The sequence below is a fragment of the Podarcis gaigeae genome (genome assembly GCF_964106915.1).
Source record: "Podarcis gaigeae genome assembly, chromosome: 8".
Taxonomy (NCBI): Eukaryota; Metazoa; Chordata; class Lepidosauria; order Squamata; family Lacertidae; genus Podarcis; species Podarcis gaigeae.
Genome location: NC_139684.1, coordinates 47,875,851 through 47,895,997, shown reverse-complemented (window position 1 = coordinate 47,895,997; position 20,147 = coordinate 47,875,851). Strand labels below are relative to the sequence as shown.

At 42.6% G+C, this 20,147-nt stretch overlaps 1 long non-coding RNA gene across 2 annotated transcripts in view; it reads left to right on the top strand.

Annotated features, from left to right (window-relative positions):
• Window positions 1-20,147, top strand: part of LOC310850677 — a 44,308-nt gene that overhangs the window by 13,225 nt on the left and 10,936 nt on the right. Inside the window, exons 3-4 of one of the 2 annotated variants that reach the window (XR_014567412.1) lie at window positions 8,912-9,018; window positions 16,525-16,857. This is a non-coding gene — a long non-coding RNA (uncharacterized lncRNA). Of the gene's footprint in view, window positions 1-8,911; window positions 9,019-16,524; window positions 16,858-20,147 lie in introns of those variants that run through there. The other variant, XR_014567411.1, reaches the window with a different exon arrangement.

The window sequence follows — 20,147 nt, the reverse complement described above, 5'->3', positions numbered from 1 at the left end:
GGGATTGCTTCCAAATGACTCTTAAGAATTTCCTGATAACCTTGAGGAAAACTGGACCAAGCTAAAAACATCCATTATTGCAGCCTGTGAACAAACTATTGGATACCAAACCAAGAAACACCAGGACTGGTTTGATGAAAATGACAGTGAGATTGAATGCATGATTGACAAGAAAAGGAAGGCTTTTCAGATCTGGCAAAGAGATAGAAACTGTACCACTAAGGAAAAAAAACCTGTGCAAACTTTAAGGCTGAGGTTCAAAGAACCAGAGAAGTAAAAAACACCTGTTGTTGTTGTTGTTTAGTCGTGTCTGACTCTTCGTGACCCCATGGACCAGAGAACGCCAGGCACCTCTGTCCTCCACTGCCTCCCGCAGTTTGGTCAAACTCATGCTGGTAACCTCGAAAACACTATCCAACCATCTCGTCCTCTGTCGCCCCCTTCTCCTTGTGCCCTCCATCTTTCCCAACATCAGGGTCTTCTCCAGCGAGTCTTCTCTTCTCATGAGGTGGCCAAAGTACTGGAGCCTCAGCTTCAGGAACTGTCCTTCCAGTGAGCACTCAGGGTTGATTTCCTTCAGTATGGAGAGGTTTGATCTTCTTGCAGTCCATGGGACTCTCAAGAGTCTCCTCCAGCACCTAGTGGGTAAAACACCTAGTGGGTAAAAAAGCTTAAGAGAGCCAGCACTAAGCTAACACTCATGATGCACAGAATTTCTTTAAAGCCACGAAGACCATCTACGGGCCAATTAATCATGGCATATGACCCCTATGCTCAGCAGATGGTACCACACTGCTAAAAGATAAAGAAGCTATTGCACTGCCTGGAAAGAACATTACCAACATCTCCTTAACTGCAACTCCCCCGTAGCTGTTGAGGTCCTCTCACAAATTCCATGAAAACAAGTTAGAGATGAGCTTGCAGTATCTCCAAATCTGGGAGAGTTGTGTACAGCTATTAACCAAATGAAAAACAACAAAGCCAGCAGACCTGATGAGATACCTGCCAAAGTCTTCAAAGTGGGTGGAATTGAACTTACACAACAACTTCACAAGGTCATTGAAAAAATCTGGGAGAGAGAAGAGATCTCAGCAGACTTTAGGGGTGCCAAAATTATCAATCTCTTTTAAAAAAAGGTAACAGAACTGATTGCAGAAACTATCGAGGCATCTCTCTATTAGCTGCGGCCAGCAAAATTCTTGCAAGGATCTTAGCAACCTTCTCTTAACGATATCTGTGGTGACCCTTACTGAATCCCAAAATGGTTTCCGGCCTTTTAGGGGGACAGTGGACATGATTTTCACCCCTTGACAGCTTCAAGAAAAATGCAGAGAGCAAAACCAACCCCTGTATATGGTGTTTATTGACTTAAGGCTTTCAACACTGTAAATTGTAGTGCCCTGTGGACTGTCCTTCTGAAAATTGACTGCCCAGATAAATTTGTGAACATCATTTGGCTCCTCCATGATAATATGACAGCAGCAATTGCAGATAACAATGGCTCTCAAAGTGAACCCTTCACAGTGGGATCAGTTGTTAAACAGGGTTGTGTTATTGCCCCAACTCTATTCATTATTTTCATTGCCATGATCCTACACTTTGTTGAAGGGAAACTTCCCACCGGAGTAGAAATCATATATCGAACAGATGAAAAGTTCTTCAATCTGAGCAGGCTGAAAGCAAAGAGTAAGGTTACTGTAACTTCCATCATAGAGCTTCAGTATACTGATGACGATGTAGTGTGTGCATGCTCAGAGCTTGACCGCCAAACCATCCTAAATATTTTTTCAGAAGCTTACAAAAAACTTGGCCTATCACTTGACATCCAAAAAACTGAAGTGCTGCACCAACAAGTACAAAATAATCCCTCCGCAGTGCCACACATCCAACTCAATGGTGTAATGCTGGAAAATGTCTATCACTTCTCCTACCTAGGCAGTTATCTTTCCACAATGGCCAACACTGATGCTGAAATCCAGCATCGCCTGAGCTTTACAAGCGCAGCTTTCTCCCAATTGAAGTGCAGAGTGTTTGAGGACCGGGACATTTGCAGGGAAACCAAAATGCTTGTTTACAAAGCTATTGTACTACCAACCTTACTGTATGCTTGTGAAACATGGACCACTTATATATGCCATCTCCAACTCCTCGAAAGATTCCATCAATAGTGTCTCCGAAAATTTTTACACATCACTTGGGAAGCCAGGTGAACTAATACCAGTGTACTGGAAGAAGCAAAGATCACCAGTGTTGAAGCAATGATTCTTCAACATCAACTTCATTGGATTGGTTATGTTGTGCGGATGCCTGATTATTGTCTTCCAAAGCAACTACTCTATTCCGAACCTAAAAATGGAAAGCGTAATGCTGGTGGTCAACAAAAGAGGTTTAAAGACTGTCTCGAGGCAAATCTAAAAAAAATGTAGTATAAACAATAACAATTGGGAAACACTTGTCCTCGAGCACACCAATTGGAGAACAGCCTTTACCAAAGGTGTCATGGGCTTTGAAGACACTCAAACTCAGGATGCAAGGGAGAAACATGCTAAGAGGAAGGCACGCTTGGCAAATCCACACTGTGACCAATTCCCATCTGGAAACCAATGTCTCCACTGTAGAAGGATGTGTGGTTCCAGAATTGGTCTCCACAGTAACTTACGGACTCATTGTTAAAACCATGTTTATGGAAGACAATCTTACTCGGCTACGAGTGATCGCCAGAGAAGAAGAATCCTGTCAGCAATCACACAGCAGCATTCTGCACCAGATGTGATTTCTGAACCAAGTGCAAGGCAAGCCCCACACTAAGTGCATTGCAGCAATCTAATCCAATCTTCTAATGACCACATGAAGTTTGGAACAACTTTTCAAAGTCATCCTGACAGAGAATGAATTGCCATGACCTAGCTTGGACAGGTTTGAGGCATAAGTGAACATGGACACATTCTCCTCCTACTGTAAAGGAGGCAGTTGATGCATGGCCAAAGCTGAGGAAATGCACTTTTAACTACAGCGGTACCTCGGGTTAAGTACTTAATTCGTTCCAGAGGTCCGTACTTAACCAGAAACTGTTCTTAACCTGAAGCACCACTTTAGCTAATGGGGCCTCCTGCTGCTGCCGTGCCGCCGGAGCACGATTTCTGTTCTCATCCTGAAGCAAAGTTCTTAACCTGAAGCACTATTTCTGGGTTAGCAGAGTATGTAACCTGAAGCGTTTGTAACCTGAAGCGTATGTAACCCGAGGTACCACTGTATAGCCACCATCCTGCTCAAAAGCAGCATCTGAGCACAACAGCACTTTCCTTTCCTGCAGTTTCTAGCAACTTGTATTCAGAAGTATATTGCCTCTGACTATGGAGGCAGACCACATCCATCAGAGTTAGTGGCCACTGATACTCTTATCCACCATAGAATCCTCCTCTACATGGGAGAAGATCCTGGGCCAAATAGGATTCTTCCCTGTGTGGAGAAGCTGTACAAATATAACACAGTGCACTTATAAGCCTCCTTCTCATTCGTGCCATATGCATAGGTAAGGTAAAAAAGGTGGAGGACCCCTGGACAGTTAAGTCCAGTCAAAGGTGACAATGGGGTTGCAGCACTCATCTTGCTTTGAGGCTGAGGGAGCCAGTGTTTGTCCACAGACAGCTTTCCGGGTCATGTGGCCAGCATGACTAAACCGCTTCTGGCACAACAGAACACCATGATGGAAACCAGAGTGCATGGAAATACTGTTTACCTTCCCGCCACAGTAGTACCTATTTATTTATTTCCACTGGCGTGCTTTCGAACTGCTAGGTTGGCAGGAGCTGGGACAGAGCAATGGGAGCTCACTCCATCACAGGGATTCAAACCATCAATCTTCTGATTGACAAGCCCAAGAGGCTCAGTGGTTTAGACCACAGCACCACCCGTAGCCTGGTGGCATAGTTGATGGGTGGCACATGCATTTGACGCTTGTCCATAAGGGCAAGTGGAGCAGGGTCATAGCAACCTGAGTCTGCTCTCAGCCAATCTCTAGCTGCCTGCTTTTTCTTACTCCCCAACACCTCTGGTTGGGCTCTCTGCCTTCCACCCTACTAGCCTCAATAGACACCAGCCACCACTGGACATGTACAGCATTGGTGAGTGAGAGCTGACACAGGACGAATTGCCAGAAGTGGCTGTGTGATGTAACTACCCTATATTCTTTCCGGGACAATCGTATCATTAGGCATGCCCTCCGGAGATAAAATTGTTTTTATATATGAAATTGTTTCAGGCATGTTTTTATATGAGAAATTGTTTGATAGGGGTTGCAGCCAGTGTAGAACTGTTATAGTCACTTAGCGGTAGACTTGTTGTGGTGATTAAATGTCGCTGCACAAGGGAAAACATAAGAATATAGATCATTGTGCCACCAGTTGTGCAACAATGACCGACTGTTACACAACAAGCACCAGCTGTTGCACAACAAGAATTACAGTAGGTGCTCTGCAACAAGTTGTTGCATTGGATTCTTTTCTTGTGCAACTGTTAAACCTGGCCACCAGATGGCACTGTGGACTCCCGTCTTTCCCAACTGGATTTCTCTATATGAGTTTACATCGCATTTAACTGAAATGCTTCTTTGATGTGTCTAGATCCAGCCCAAGTCTGAAACCAATTACGAAAGCACACCTAATTAATATACACACTAAAACAAATTCATCAACTCTTTAAAATAAACAAGCAGTATTGAAACGTACAATAATTAAAATAGTTATAACAGCAGTTAAAAGATTTAAAACAGGAGGTTCAAGTCAGGTAATCTGGGGAATTGTTACAGATCCTGTCTGGGGTAGAACTGGATTGTGAACTTTAAACAACAGCCTTGCTGTGTATGCCAAAGTTGACCAGGCCTGAGACACACAGCTGGGGAATCTTTGCAAAAGAAGAATGCAAGAATACCAAGATAAACTTGTTTGCTAACTAAATGTTATAGCATGGGTGTTCTCTGCTTATTGAAAAGTAGCCCTGAAAATGGGGAACAGGAAATAGATTGAAGGAATTATCCTAACTAGGCAGGCTTAATTCATACACACAGCTTAGTGGTAAAACAGAGAACCATGACCATCTTATTAATTTAGGAGAGTTAAATCATGCACCTTTTGAAAATTTATAATGGCAAAATCACCCCACAGCTCTTCTAGAACATAAAAGGAGTCTTTGCTCATTTGGCTTTCATATTTTATATCCTTCATGTGAAACAACTCTCTTCATTGATCTTGTAGAGTGGCCTTTATTTTGGAAGGAGAGTGCCCTATTACAGAGGCAACCTGCTGGGCTTGAAGGACCAGGCGGGAACTGTGCAATGCTGTGTCCTTAAATGTTAATAGCTGATAAAATTTTCGTTAAGAGATAGTTACAGGCAGCCTGATTTCCCTGGAGCTGCATTAGTGCTGATCTGAAATGTGGCCTTCCCATTTCACTACCCCATTTGAGGATGGTAGGAGTGAAGTGGGGGGCCATTTTGGCTATCTCTCAAGTGAGAATCCTTCTTTGGCCTGCCCATAAAAAGTATAGCATGAGAGACTAGGGTGATGTCTGCTGTTTCCAGGAACTCTTCTCATTGTGAGTGTGGGTGAGCTGAGAGTTTATGTGTACTCTGGGTGAGAACCCAGAAGCACGAGAAAGAAAATGGATTTGTATTGATTTATATATATTTGTAATTTTGTATTTATGGAACATTTTTATATGTGGTTGTGTATTTGTTTAAATTGTCTGTTGTTGCTTCAGTTTTCTGTAAACTGCTTAGAGATATTTTTAATATATTAAGTGGTATAGAAATTAAATAATCAAACTATCTATCAGTTGACTGTGGAGGCATAACATTGCCATCATGGCTAGTAGCCATTGATAGATTTCTCCTCTCTGACTTGCCTAGACAGAGAGGGGTGTGTATGTGTGTATAGTAGCCTCTGAATTTTATGTGGCTTAAATGTAGCTAATAACAGGCAGAGTCAGCTAATACTTGTTTTGCTCACATTCTCCTCCCTGCTGAGTTCTACAAGGGGTAAAACTAAGACTAAGAAGGAGGAAACAGACAGATAGTAAGTAAGAAGGAAGGCAGGTGGGGACAAACTGAGGACAGACTGAAATTCATGGCACAGTGACCCACTGGCCCCATCCTGGCCCTGGCCCTGACCTTGTCATATACCTAAGGTTGATTTTGGGTCAACTGAAAAGGGAGAATTCATATGTGCTATCACGGCTTAGCACACACGTCCAAGTTTAGCCAAAAGTGTTTGAGGCATTAATAATCAGCTCTTGCAGAGGAAAAGAGAGACGTCTTGTCACAATCAGGCTGTAAAAAAAAAGAAAAAGAAAAGATTATCACTGCCCTGCACCTTCATTTTTAATAAATATTTGCTGTTGGCTTGCCAAAAAGCTGTAGAGTGCTGCTTGACTTCCTCAGCTTCCCTTTTCACATACAATCCATCAAAACCCCAACTGCTCAACTCCACCAGAATGTCTATTCTCTTTATTTATTCCATTTACTCTCTTTGGCTCACTGGGGGCAAATAACCTGTCTTAAGCTGTGGCAGATGCTATTTTATATATTTTTGAGACAAGTGAATGTGAAGCGGATCTGGATTAGAGGTGGCATTTCCTCTTAGGGTCTGTAAGATCCAGACAGCTGCTCTGGCTGTTCCCATATGGGAAACATGCCCTCAAAACCTGATGCGGCATTCATACATATTCCTGATCCTCCCCTGCTGGCTACCTGTGTCCATCTGTTACAATGCTTCAGTGCCAACTTGTAACTTAATCAGCCCTGTCCTTAATGCTCAGTTTCCAGGCAAAGCACTAGGTTAGGCGAACAACACCGTGCATGACAATAACCCAGTCAATGGCTCACTACATAAGTTTACCTGCATTGTGGATTCTGTTCCCTTGATTGAAGCGCTAGGGACACAAATACTCTCTTTTTTGCTTATGTTAGCGTAGTGAATCCTCTTTTATCCCAAGGGTCACATTTCCTTCTTCAATACCTTCTGAGTGTCACATGCCCATGGTGGGTGAGAATAGAGGAGAAAGTGGGTGGAGCAATACATGGAGTTACTTGCCTTTGAACAGTAAGCTAGTCTCTACACACCCATTCACACAAATATCTGAAGGCTTGTCACATGGAAGATGGAGCAAGCTTGTTTTCTCCTGCTCTGGAGGGTAAGAGATGAACCAATAGCTTAACGTTACAAGAAAGGAGATTCCGACTTAACACCAGGAGGAACTTTTTGACAGTAAGAGCTGTTCCAAAGTGGGACAGACTTCCATGGAAGGTGGTGCACTCTCATTTCTTGGAGGTATTTAAGCAGAGGTTGAATGGCCATCTGTCATGGATGCTTTAATTGAGATTCTTGCGCTGCAGGGGGTTGGATTAGATGAGCCTTGGGAGAGGGTACCTTCGAACTCTACATCCCTCTCTCATCTCCATCCAGACAAGCAAGGGGCATTATCAGAGTTCAAGGACACATTCCAGCTAGGCAGAAACCCTCAAGGAGGGTGCAAGGAAGGGCCAGGGAGGGTTATGGTTGGGGAATGGTTTTGGGGAATGGATTCTTGGGAAAATCCCAAGAGCCAGATAAAGAACATTAGAGAAGCCCCATAGGATCAGGCCTGTGGTCCATCCAGTCCAGCATTATGTTCTCACAGGGGCCAACCAGATGCCCCTGGGATGCCCACAAGCAGCACAACAGCACTTATCCTTAAAGTGATTCTTAGTAACTGGTATTCAGTAGCATACTGCCTCCAGCAGTGGAGGCAGAACATAGTCATCAGGGTTAGTTGCCACTGAGAAGCTTGGAGGACCACTGGCCTAATTAGAAGCAAAGGCTCCTTATTCAGCAAGGTATATGATGATGGGGAAACTGCTGATGGCTTGCAGGCCTGGGTCTAGTCTAGAGACGAACTGGAATTTCTCAGAAGATGTTTTACTCTGAGATAATTCTGCGATCTTTCGTTCCACAAGCACCCCTGCTCCCAAGAAGGCCCCTTTGCAGAATTTTCTCTGAATATTCACTACCATTTTTGCACAGCAGCCACTATTCTCACCTACCTCCATGTCCCATAAGCATGGAGAAGAATCTGCCATTACCTTATAAGTATGAAAAGGGAGTATTATCAGGAGTATCAGCAGCTGATCCTCGGTGCCTGAATTTCAGAAGATGGCAGTTTGGAACAAAAACATTTCACAGATTACGATAATGCTGGTGATTTAGCAGTACCATTTATATTCCACAATACAATTCTCAGGACATTGGGGTATTAGCTCTTATTTGCTTTTTAAACATTCTAAATGTACCTAGAAGGACAAATGAAGAGGAAAAGAGAAATATCTGAATATTTTAACCATCCTACTGTAGAGCTGAAATTTGTATGTTCTGTGAATATGTGTCTTTTAGACATAGGGAGTTAAGTGCTTGTTTACTTGGAAGTAAGTCCTGTGTGGGGCTTAATCTCTGGTAAGTGCATTTAGAACTGCTGCCTGAAATACTCTTCCAAATCAAAACACTCCCCTTTTAAAAATGTCAGAGCAGAATAATGTAAGACAAGCACAGTGCTATGTAGATCCTTTTGACATTTAACAGCAACACTTCCAGCGATACCCGATATAATCATGAAGCCACTAAAAAGACAGATGGATCGGAGCAATAAAATGAATGGCTGGCTGGCTAGGCAGAGAGAAAAAAAATCTTGCCCTGCATTTTATCTCATCATGGTACTTTTTGCACAAGGAGCTCAAGTCCTCAGATGGAGGAGGCAGGATGAAGTATAGTGGTTACTTTTCTTCCAGCTTAAATGTCAGAACTTTTGGATCTGTTTTCAAAAGCAGCCATGTCTTTTATTTTATCGACATTTTTGCAATTATTTCCCTCCTCTTGTTCATCAGCTCTTTTAAGTCTGTGCCGGTAGGGAGCCAGGAACAACAACAGCTCAACAAATCATATGAAGATGAATAGAGAGCAGAAGGACCTTTAGAAAAAGAGAATCCTGAGGGTGAGAGACAGACACATGGGGGGCTAATTCTCTTCTATTACTGTATCAAAACCATATTCATTCCATAATTCTTTTCCTCCATTCACATTTGTTTTAGTTATTTTTTCTCTCTCCCTCTTGCAGGTTCTTTTAACTTTTGTTTCTGTCATAGCTTATGATAGTAGGAACAGTGGAAATCTTATCAGTGGCTACCTTGTGGTGACCACTCTTCTATTTTCTCTGAATGCCCTTGGTGTGACATCAATTCAAAACATTTTTAAAGGAAAAAGCAAAAAGCTGCTACAGGACAATGTAAACCCCCTCAGTCCCTATTTAAGGGCATGCCTTAAATAAGAAAAAATAAAAAAGAAAGCAATCCATATACATGGGTCCCATTTGGTTTTATTTTTCTCCCAATTTTAATTACAGCAGTATACAGTGCTATTATTCTAGAAAAAGAGGTGCCAGAACTCACCATGAATGCCTCCCACCCGAGAGGAGCTGGAACTGAGTTCCGGTGAGTTCCGGCTGGAAAAAAGCCCTGGCAGTATATAATTGATCACTATCTCATTTATTCCCAGGTGTGTTTTTTTAATCCGTATTGAACTACTGAGACCATATTTTTGAAGTTTCTTCAAATGCCTAATGTCCCTTTAATGTTATTGTCAATTTAACAATATCTAGCTGTTCTCATAGTTTCCTTGCTAATGCCAAATATATTGATATTTGGCGTGCGGGTTATCTTCCATACTTTAGCAAAGACAATTCTATCTAGAGTAAGGATCTATAACATTTGTGCTTGGACTTTTGAGAGCACTATATTATTTTTGACATAACTTAAAAGGCACAGGAATAGATCATTATTTATATCTATATGAAATATTTCATGGCCAGTATTTTCTAGTCTCCCAACCATTCTACCAAATAGGGGAAAAATCTTATAGAACCAAGATTTAGGGTGCAATCCAACCCTCCAAACTCTATCAGTAGAGCTGTGCAGAATGTTGGAGCCACTGCAGCATCAACAGCCGAGCTGCTAATGACAATCATAGTGGAGGTGGGTATGGAGGCAATAAGGGCTGAATTGAACCCAATGTCATCGTATGATGTAAGTGGCACCACTCAGCATCTCTGGTATCCCAGGATGGTTCAGACTCCACCCCAAACTCAGAATGCCCCATTTTGGGACTTTTCATTGGCTACCGCTGGCGGGAAACACAGCAGTGTGCTGCGCACACATTGGGCAGCTGGCAGATCTGAGTGGAAGGACACCTCCGCACAATCCAACTTGTACCCCAGTCCCTCCACTGACCTGTATTGTTGTTGTTTACTTTACTCTTCCATAGGGTCAAACTGCATTATGTTGCCATTTTAACACAGTATTGCTTGTAGCTGAGGAAGTGGATCCTGTTTTAAATAGCAATAACAAAATCCTAATACTTCAGTTTAGTAAAGCTGACATATTTTGGAAAACCACTGTTGACCCTCTCCTTTTCCAACAACTCCCTGAAATCATTTTCTTCTGACTTAATTCTTGTCCTTACTTGATCCTGACTTAGTAGAAGCTTCATGTGATGATTTACAACAACAGTAGCAAATGCTGTGATCTGGCAAATCCCCAAACATACCTCATATAGCCATGAGAAGCTGCTGCTTATAAACCATGTGATAATGTGCTGCCTTTTCATACCACTAGTCCTTCTTTAACAGCCTGTGTTAACAGCAACAATAAACCTTTTCTCACATATTAGGGAAGTGGGAAGTGAATCGGGTTTTATTTTTGCAAAGTGTAGAGCACATTGGTAGTCTGTGACATCCTCAGAAAGCAAGGAAAGGCTCCTAATACCAAAGGTGCATTAAAATCATTGACACTGAGATTTCTGACTCATTGGAAATAACATAATGTATAGTGGTACCTCAGTTTTCGAACAGCTTAGTTCACAAACAACTTGGAATCCGAACGCTGCAAAACCAGAAGTAGGTGTTCCTGTTTTTGAATTTTCATTTGGAAGCCGAACTTGCTCTGTTTTGAGTCCCCCCGTGTTTCCTGTTGCGCTGCTAATTTGCACCCCCCATTGTCATTCAAGCCTTCTGTTTCTAATTGCAGTGTTCTAAGGTGATAGTTGGAGCTTATATTTAGTGCTTTTGTTTTTGCTATTTATTTTGCATTTTTGTTTTGAGGCTTTTTCAGTTAATTTGTTTTGTGGCTGTGTGGATCCCAGTTCAGGTATTGATTGATTGATTGATTATGTGACTGTGGAAATGGATAAAAGCCCCCCATCCAAACAATGACTATCATCAGTGCAGGTAAGAATTTTTTAAAATTTTTATTTTTATCATCCACAATACTGCTTTATTTATTTCATAGTACAGTACATTATTTATTGCTTTCATTTTATGGATCAATGGTCTCATTAGATAGTAAAATTCATGCTAAATTGCTGTATTGGGAGTTGTTTTTAAAAGTCTGGAATGGTTGAATCCGTTTTGCATTACTTTCCATGAGAAAGTGCACCTTGGTTTTGGAACAGACTTCTGGAACAGATTAAGTTTGATAACCAAGGTACCACTGTATGCTCGCATGAAGTAACATGCATAAGCACACTGGCAACAACAATACAACATGGGCTGTAAATTGTTGTGCAATGTGCTACTTTGTTTTATAAGGATCACCCCACTGCAGTACCTATGGTGAAGTTGAAGCATGATGCTGTCTTGAGGTTTTCCTGCCATAACCTGGCACTGTGGAATGGTGCAAATTACTGATCTGCCAAATGCTTGTGTTCTGAATTTTCCTTGTGTTCTGAATTTTGAGTATATGACAATATTGCTTTGTAGCTTTTAGGTAGCCCCAGCTGTACTATATAATTAAAGCAGTATCGGACCACTTTAAACAATCACAGATTCCCTCAAAGAATTGTAGGAACTGTAGTTTGTTAAGGCTGCTAAGAGCTCTTAGGAAACCCCTATTCATCTCACAGAGCTACATTTCCCAGAGTTCTCTAGGAAGAAGGATTGACTGTTAAACCACACCCAAATGGACTCCTTCAAATACTTCTTGAGTGATTTTACCTACTTGGAGTGTAATAATGAATCTGGTTTGCCTGGATGGAGGTGTGTGAGTGTGTATAGCCTACCATACACAAGTAAAATTTACAGTCATTGCTCTGCTCACTGTTGTCTCTGGCTCCATCCATTACTGTCATGTAGCTCCTGGAAAGGTACCCAGAAGGAAATGAGGCCCTTTAGCTGAAAAAGATTCCCCACTACTGATGTAACGTGAGGCAGGTAGATGAAGGCAAGAGGAACTGGAGTCTCAAACAAGACTTTTTAAAACTGCAGCAACAAGAGGGACAAGTGCTGTACCTAGCAGACTATTTGGACTCCACTTAGCACAACCAGATGTCTTGGGCTGCCACTGTCGGCACATGATTTCCCTATTTAAAAAAAAAGTTTGAAAAAGAGAGAGAAGTATAATAAAATGTCCAAGACAAAGTTGATTTCCTGTTCAATATCAAATTTCCTTGGAGACTCTCTGTGTAGTTATGAACTTGAACACCAAAATCACAGATGAAGACATTTGTGACCCAGCCATCTTCCTATTGTCCTTTATTGCTGAGATGGACATTTTGGGAGAAAATCAGGGAGAAAGATAGGGATCAATAGCTTATTGTGCTTAGTTTGAGTCTCTTGCTTACATGTCAGCCCTCCCATTTGCAAGACAAACAGATCTGATATGATGAGCTATCAGATTTGCCCAGCTGAAAAATCAAGTATTTTCATTTGATTGTTGATAATCCACCACACATATTTGTTGCCAGTAATCTCATATTCAGAGCTGAGGTATATCTATTCCTCCCATATATGGCGAGGTGCAGGCTCAATAGAATTAGTTGCCAGGTGCCTTGTTGTTAGCTACTTCTCTCTGATACTTTTAATTTTTTAAACTCATCAAAGCTTGCAGACATCACCATTTCAGGCAGCAAATTCCATAAGTTGGTTATGCTTTGAAGGTGATTTTTAAAAAAGCTTTCCTGATTCTACTGCCTCTTGACTTGCGGTTATATAAGTGGTGCTTGTGCCAAGAAGGTGTGATTAGTGTTGCAGCCTCAAATGAATACTCCAAGTTCTAGGAGTATTGGGGGGGGGGGAGGAAATGTCATTTCTGTTGTCATAAATTTTTATAAACCTATGATATGAGTTTGGCCTAAGAAGGTCTCTCCAGGTTAGAAGCCTGGGGCTCAGTTCTGCATATGCTTTGTGATAAGTCTCTTGCACTTCTCTGAGCTCCTGCCAGCTCTCATTTCAAACCAAACTGCGCATGCCCTACAATAAAAGGGATCTGGCAAACAGTTGATGATATGGATTAGGTCTCTTTAATCCACTTGACATCAGCCAAATGCAATGGCAGTTTTTTCACTGCCCTCTTTTGTTGAATAGCTTATTACAGGCCATCCACCTCACACATTCTTAGAGCACAGTAGAGGGCAATAAGGGATAAGATCTACTAAGCTTTTTGTGAGACTCATACAACATAGTTTCAGCTTATAAGCAAGAGTTACAGAGTAACAAAGAATAACTTGCTTGTTTTATTTTCCAGAGGAGCAAAATAAAATACAGTGGTACCTTGGTTTACGAACTTAATCTGTTCCAGAAGTCCGTTCTTAAACCAAAACCATTCTTAAACTGAGGCCCTCTTTCCCTAATGAGGCCTCCAGTACTCTTCCACCATTTGGCTCCCATTCTGAGGTAAAGTTCACAAACCAGGACACTTCTTCCGGTTTTGCAGAGTTTGTAAACCGAATCGTTCATAAACAGGGCTGTTCTTAAACCGAGGTACCACTGTAAAGTGGGGTCTGTGTGTGTTTCAATTTAGGGGGGGGGTAAGTCCTGCTAGATCAGCCCACAGTTCCATCTAATGCAACATTGTTTTCCCACATGTGGTAACTACATCCTTCTGGCAACAGCAGCAGGATATGAAATCACCATCGTTCACTGTTTCTTCTCTGCAACTGACATCCACGGATACTGAACACTTAGGTTCTATTTAGACTTCATGGCTAATAGCCATTGAAAGAACTAGCCCCTTGGAATTGGTCCAATCCCCTGTGGATGCATACTAAACCCATGCCCATTGCGACACCTTTTGGCCAAGAGTTCCTTAAATCAAGTATGTTTTGTACAATGAAGTCCCTTATCCTGACTCTTTTTCCAATGGATTTTAGTGGGTGACTGTTGTTCTTGAGACTGAAAGAACTCCTCTCTAGCCACATTCTCCAGACATGAATATATATTTTTAAACCTCTCTAGTCCGTTCCATCGGTCTCAGGAAATGAAAGGCCTTTGGATTCTGGGCATCCTTTTCCAGGACAGCACTTACATACAGCTTGTTAATGGTTGTTAGAGTTAGGACACCCATCACAGAGCTATAATTCCCAGCACTCTTAATAAACTACAGTTCCCAGGATTCTTGGGGGGGGGGGCACCATGACTGATCGTGTGGTTTAAGGCATCTTTAAATGCATTTGTGTGGATGTGACTGAAAAAGTCCCCCCAAAGTGACCTTAAAAGTCCCTTTTGTTTCATACTATACTTTGTACCTTTCATGTCTTGGAGTTTTTTCTCCCCCCGTTTTTTTTTGCTCATACAAGGAGAATGAGTCCTTTAGAAAAGGACAAAATCAAGGCTATTTTTTGAGATGGCATCCTATTATTATTGTTTCTCTACAATCAAAGATGAGGGGGTAGGGGAAAACAAAGGGAAAATGAAACTAAAGAGAGATTACATAGAATGTTCAAAGGTATTTTTATACGAATCCCCCTCCTTGCATCTTTGGGGGGGGGGGAATTCTCACTAAAGAGGCCAAATATTTTACCTTTGCTTTATGGCCTAAACTCATTGCATAAATTTAAAGTGTGAAAGCTGATTGATCATGGAATGTGGGGATATTTTGTTTTGTTTGGGTTTTTCTTTTCTACCCGAGTCCGATTTATTGCCCTTTCATATAGCGTTTTTGGGCTATACATTATTGCTAACAACTTTGCTTGCTTGGATTACTATTAATAAATGATACTGTCTGAAGGTTGAAAGCTCTTCAATGCCAGAAAATAAAGCAAAAAGAGAGAGTGGATCCTGCTGCTTTCTGCTTTCCAATAAATTCAGGAAACCAAATGGCTCTTTTTGGCTTGAGTTTATATTGCCTGTGATTAACATCTTCACGGGGCATTCAGACATTAAGAAGTGGGGCTTTTTTTAGTTGTTCCTTTTGTTATTTTAGAAACCCATTTATAAAAATTGCCTTTGGAAGTGTCAACAGCAAAAATATGTGGCTTAGAATTCCATTTATTAGGGGGGGGGGGAAATAAGCCAAGTAGTCATTGAAGGAACTGTGCATGGGGCTTCTGTTTGGAAGGGTGATGGAGGCAATCGCTTGACGTATGGAATGTCATGATAATAAAAAAACTGAAGGACACATCAAGTAATAGGTTGGGGATGAAGTGAATTCCACCCACCATACAAGTTTGATTAAGAGTAGACCCATTGAAATGAATGAGCAAGCCTAAATTAAATCAATTAATTTCAATGGGTTTACTGTGAGGGAAAGGGACTTCGGTGGTGCTGTGGTCTAAACCACAGAGCCTAGGGCTTGCCGATCAGAAGGTCGGCGGTTTGAATCCCCGCGATGGGGTGAGCTCCTGTTGTTTGGTACCAGCTCCTGCCCACCTAGCAGTTTGAAAGCACATCAAGTGCAAGTAGATAAATAGGTACCGCTCCAGCGGGAAGGTAAACGGTGTTTCCGTGTGCTGCTCTGGTTCGCCAGAAGCTGCTTCATCATGCTGGCCACATGACCTGGAAGCTGTCTGCGGACAAACGCCGGCTCCCTCTGCCTATGGAGTGAGATGAGTGCCGTAACCCCAGAGTTGTCTGCGACTCGACCTACCACTCTTTGTCAGTTGACAACTGGAAGAGGGTGGAAAGTAGATGAGATTAACTGGGTGGGAATGTGTTGAGATTGCTAGAGTTCTCTTCATAAATTGCGTGGACAGGCGCAGTCCCCCCAACTCCAGGCGACCCCTGAGCAGAATAATGACTCAAGACAATGTGCTATGGGATTAAAATTGGCCACAACTTTATTAAATTTCAGATGTAGGGAGACCTTGGCTCCGGCATTGGACATTTATCCTTCCCAGTCCCCAGCCAGGGATCTGGGCAACTTCAGGGTTATGTGTGGGGATTGGGCCGGCTCTGGAGAACATATGTTCAAGCAGAGAGCCCACCCCCTGTTTCACCACCGTTGGAGGCGAGAGCAATGACTACCTCTCGGCATATGGCCAATGCCTCCCCTCAAGACCCCTTTAATGGGGAACCCTGAGATCACCGCCGCAAGGGAGGGATAGGTCACCGCTTCATCCCCCCCCCCCATTTAGGAAGATGCCCAAGGCCTGAAACCGCCAAAATTGTTTCATTTTGCTAAGGGAAAGGCAAAGCCTACCAATGCAGGAAAAAATCTTTCTGGCCCTTCAACAGTGACCCTGATGTAGCAGCGCCTGCGTACCTGTGGAAAAGAAGTTAACCTGCAAAAGAAGACTTAACTGAGGGAGGGCAGGGTGGGAGAAGCTCTGGAGCCGACTGATGCTTCGCAGGTAAGATTCACCTTCTGTTGTGTGGGCAGGGCGGTCCCTCCCTTTACCTGGCAATGCCTCCCCAGGCGGGATTGGGCGATTGGCTGAGGTAGGCGGAGATCTCCAGGTATCCAGCCTGGGGAGGATGAAGCCAGCCCGAACTACCAGGAGCCACACTGGGATCCAGGGGGCTGCACACAACCATGCAAAAGGTGCCCCCCATTTGGTGTGGGGAGTGGTCATTATGCTCAAATATTTAGTCAATGTATGTGTGGTGCTGTGCTTCCTAGCCCCATTTCCTGCCATGTACATATTCAGTGTGCAGCATATATGAAGCCTTTTCATACATGCATGAAGACTTCCATCCTACAGATGTTCATGGTGTACAGGCACACGCTAGTAGGCAAACTATTGGGTGTGGACATGTTCATGCTTTAATTAAATATGTAGACATAATGCTTGTAGAGGGCTTACTTCGAATCACATTTATCACAGCCTTCAGTTTGCTGTGAATTTGTTTTCATTGCTGCTCAGAGAAACACTGTGTGCCTGTTAAACCCGATAATTGTCAGTGAAACCCACACGTCAAGGGTTGAAACACCTGTCTTGATACCTACTTCTATAGAGTGCTGTTAACACATTAAGACTTGTGACTGCTAGTTATGGTGTTTACTCCTAGGACAAAGTTTTGGTTCTTGGTCGTACTACACACAGTTCAAAGTAGCAGTATGGGCCTTTGAAGCCTTTCATGATTCAGTCCAGGGTAATTTAAGGATTCTCTACCATAGGGATTGCTAATTTCCTCAGATGTCTCATTCTGATTAGTGAGATTACTCATATAGGATTTGTGCCTATTAGCACAATCCTAACCATGTCTACTTAGAAGTAAGTTCTATCAGATCTTACTCCCACATAAATGGGGTTAAGCTTGAAGCCTGAGCCAACAGCCAACTGGCTTTCATTGTCCTCATGCTTAGGAACTTTGTCCATATGGAGTTTCAAAGCTTTTGTTTGTTTGTTTGTACAAAGTCAGCTCAGCAAGGCTCTGCCTTGACTCTATAAGTTTCCAATCAGTGTTCTGTTCTCTTTCCCAGACCACACAGTTAAATCTGGACAAAGCTGAATACACTATAATCTCTTTTGGAATGAGTTTCTGAAACCTTTTACAAGCATCAATACACGGGTTTTGTTTTGCTTTTACCTTACACTTCCTTGTACAGGATACAGGAAGAGGGAGTGGGAATGTGTGTGTGTGTGCCTTTTGCATTTTAGATCAATAAGGTGATAATTACAAAACTTGCTATCTCTGAAACATGAAACTGTTTTTCGCAAGTAGCCAGTGGAGGTCACAGAATAAGAACTGGCATCGTGCTAAGAAAGGAGATTATCAAATGCCTTGACTTGGTGTTAGTTCAGATCCCAAGATACATGAGAGTTTTTATTCGCTTTCAATTCCTTTGTTGCATTGGGATTCCTGTGTATTGCTTAGCTTTAATTTCTGTCAAAGCCATTGCATCAACCCTGTTGACTGCTTGGTAAAATAGCTCCCTCCCCTTGTGCTCAGCTCTGTCACAGCATTCTGAAAAAGGTGGTTATCTGCTCTATTAAACCTTTGACTTCTTGTCTTTGAAAGAGAATGCTTTGCATTCTGTTATGTCAGGACTGTAATTAGATCTGTTAATTAAGCAAAGAATGAACTTTTTAGAAACTCTAAAATGCTCTGCATTTATGATAAGTTTGCTTAGGTTGCTTCTGACCTCATTGTGCCATTTTGCCCCTGCTCGTTAATTGCTAAATTTTAATTAGGCAAGATGATGAATATGCTAGCCTTTGCAATAAATAAAAAAGGGGATTCCAATTGTTAGCATTTACAAACCAAATTACATGAAAGTTATCTGCAGGTTATAGTACATTAAAACTATTCAGTATGCTGTTTAAAGCCTAACCGTGAATTCAAGTTGCCTATTCTATTCAAGGGATAACTACAGCTGGAAATACTATGAGCTATTATGTAACCTGACCACATGCACAAGAGGGCAGAGACTCTGTTGGAGCGGGATGACTGCCTTGCCAAAACGCCCACCACGGCCTGGTTATCGGACCAGAAGCAGACCCACTGGTCCTTGAACTGCATGGTCCAGATGTGCACTGTCACTACGATGGGGAAAAACCTCAAGAAAGGTTAAATCACGGGCAATGGCTGTACCCTGCCAGAGCTCAGGCCATGGAAATAGAGCCCAAAGCCCAAGGAACCAGCGGCGTCTGAATGGATCTGGAAATCGAATTGCAGGTTCAAGGTTTGCCCTGACCTCACTGGGCAATCAGACCTGGTGATGGGGTGAGTGCAGGACAGCTGAGAGTCTTGCTAAGCGTGCACAAAAGGGGTGACCAGGTGCCACCACCCTGCATGTGAAGTTCAAATGGCCCAACAGGGACTGAATCTGCCTCAAGGTAACTTGGCAAGAATTCCATAATGATGTCACACAAAGTGATCAACTTTACTTCAGGCAGAGCGGAAGTTAATGCCACCGTATCCAATTGAATCCTGAGGTAAGACAACCTCGTGACTGGGCCTTCTGTTTTATCAGCCACTAAAGGAACGTCTAACTCCTGAGTTAGGCCATTAAAAGCCTGCAAAAGCAGTAGACATTCCTCCGAATCGGCTGTAGAACTTAATAAAAATTATTGAGGTAATGAGTCACGCCCCTAATACCTGTCTTGGTATGCAAAGCCCAGTCCAAAAGGGTACTGAAGGCCTCGAAAGCTACACGGGATAGAGAGCAGCCCATATGCATTGCCTTATCCACATAATAAGCTCCATCCAACTGGAACCCCAGCAGCTTAAAATCAAGTGGATGAACAGGAAATAAAGGAAAGGCAGCTTCTACATAGCACTTTGCCAAAAGTGCACCCTTTCCAAAACTCCTGATTAACTTCATCGCTTGGTCAAAGGTGGCATATTTAACGGAACACAACTCAGGAGAGATAGCATCATTTACTGATTAACCCAGTGGCTAAGATAAATTGTGAATTAATCAAATTCACCTGGGGCCTTTTTAGGCACCATGCCCAAAGGAGAAAGGTGCAAATCTGGGAAGGGAGGGCGCGCAAATGGGCCAGCCATCACACCCAATGCAGTTGGGAAAACAAAGCCACAGAGGAATCAAAAGTCTCACTCTCTTCACTTGCATCAGAAGGACCCTGAGCCTCATAAACAGTAGAAGAAGAAGAGGGGCCAGGCTGAGGATCAGGCTGTCTCCTAAACTGTTGAGCCAATGACCCAAGCTCCGCATTAAATCTTGTCAAGGCCACAGGGTCCATGCCAATATTGGTCATGATAGACCCCAGACGATCCAATGTTTGCTGAGGAACTGCTGGGGCTTGCACTGAACGCAGCGATTGAGACCGGCCTCTAATTACCCCTTTTGAAGGGAGGGCAGGGCTAAGATTCCTTTTAACAGGCATCTCTATAAGGTCTCCCAATATTCAATAAAATTAAAATTAACTGTTAATCCTTAAGATGGCACC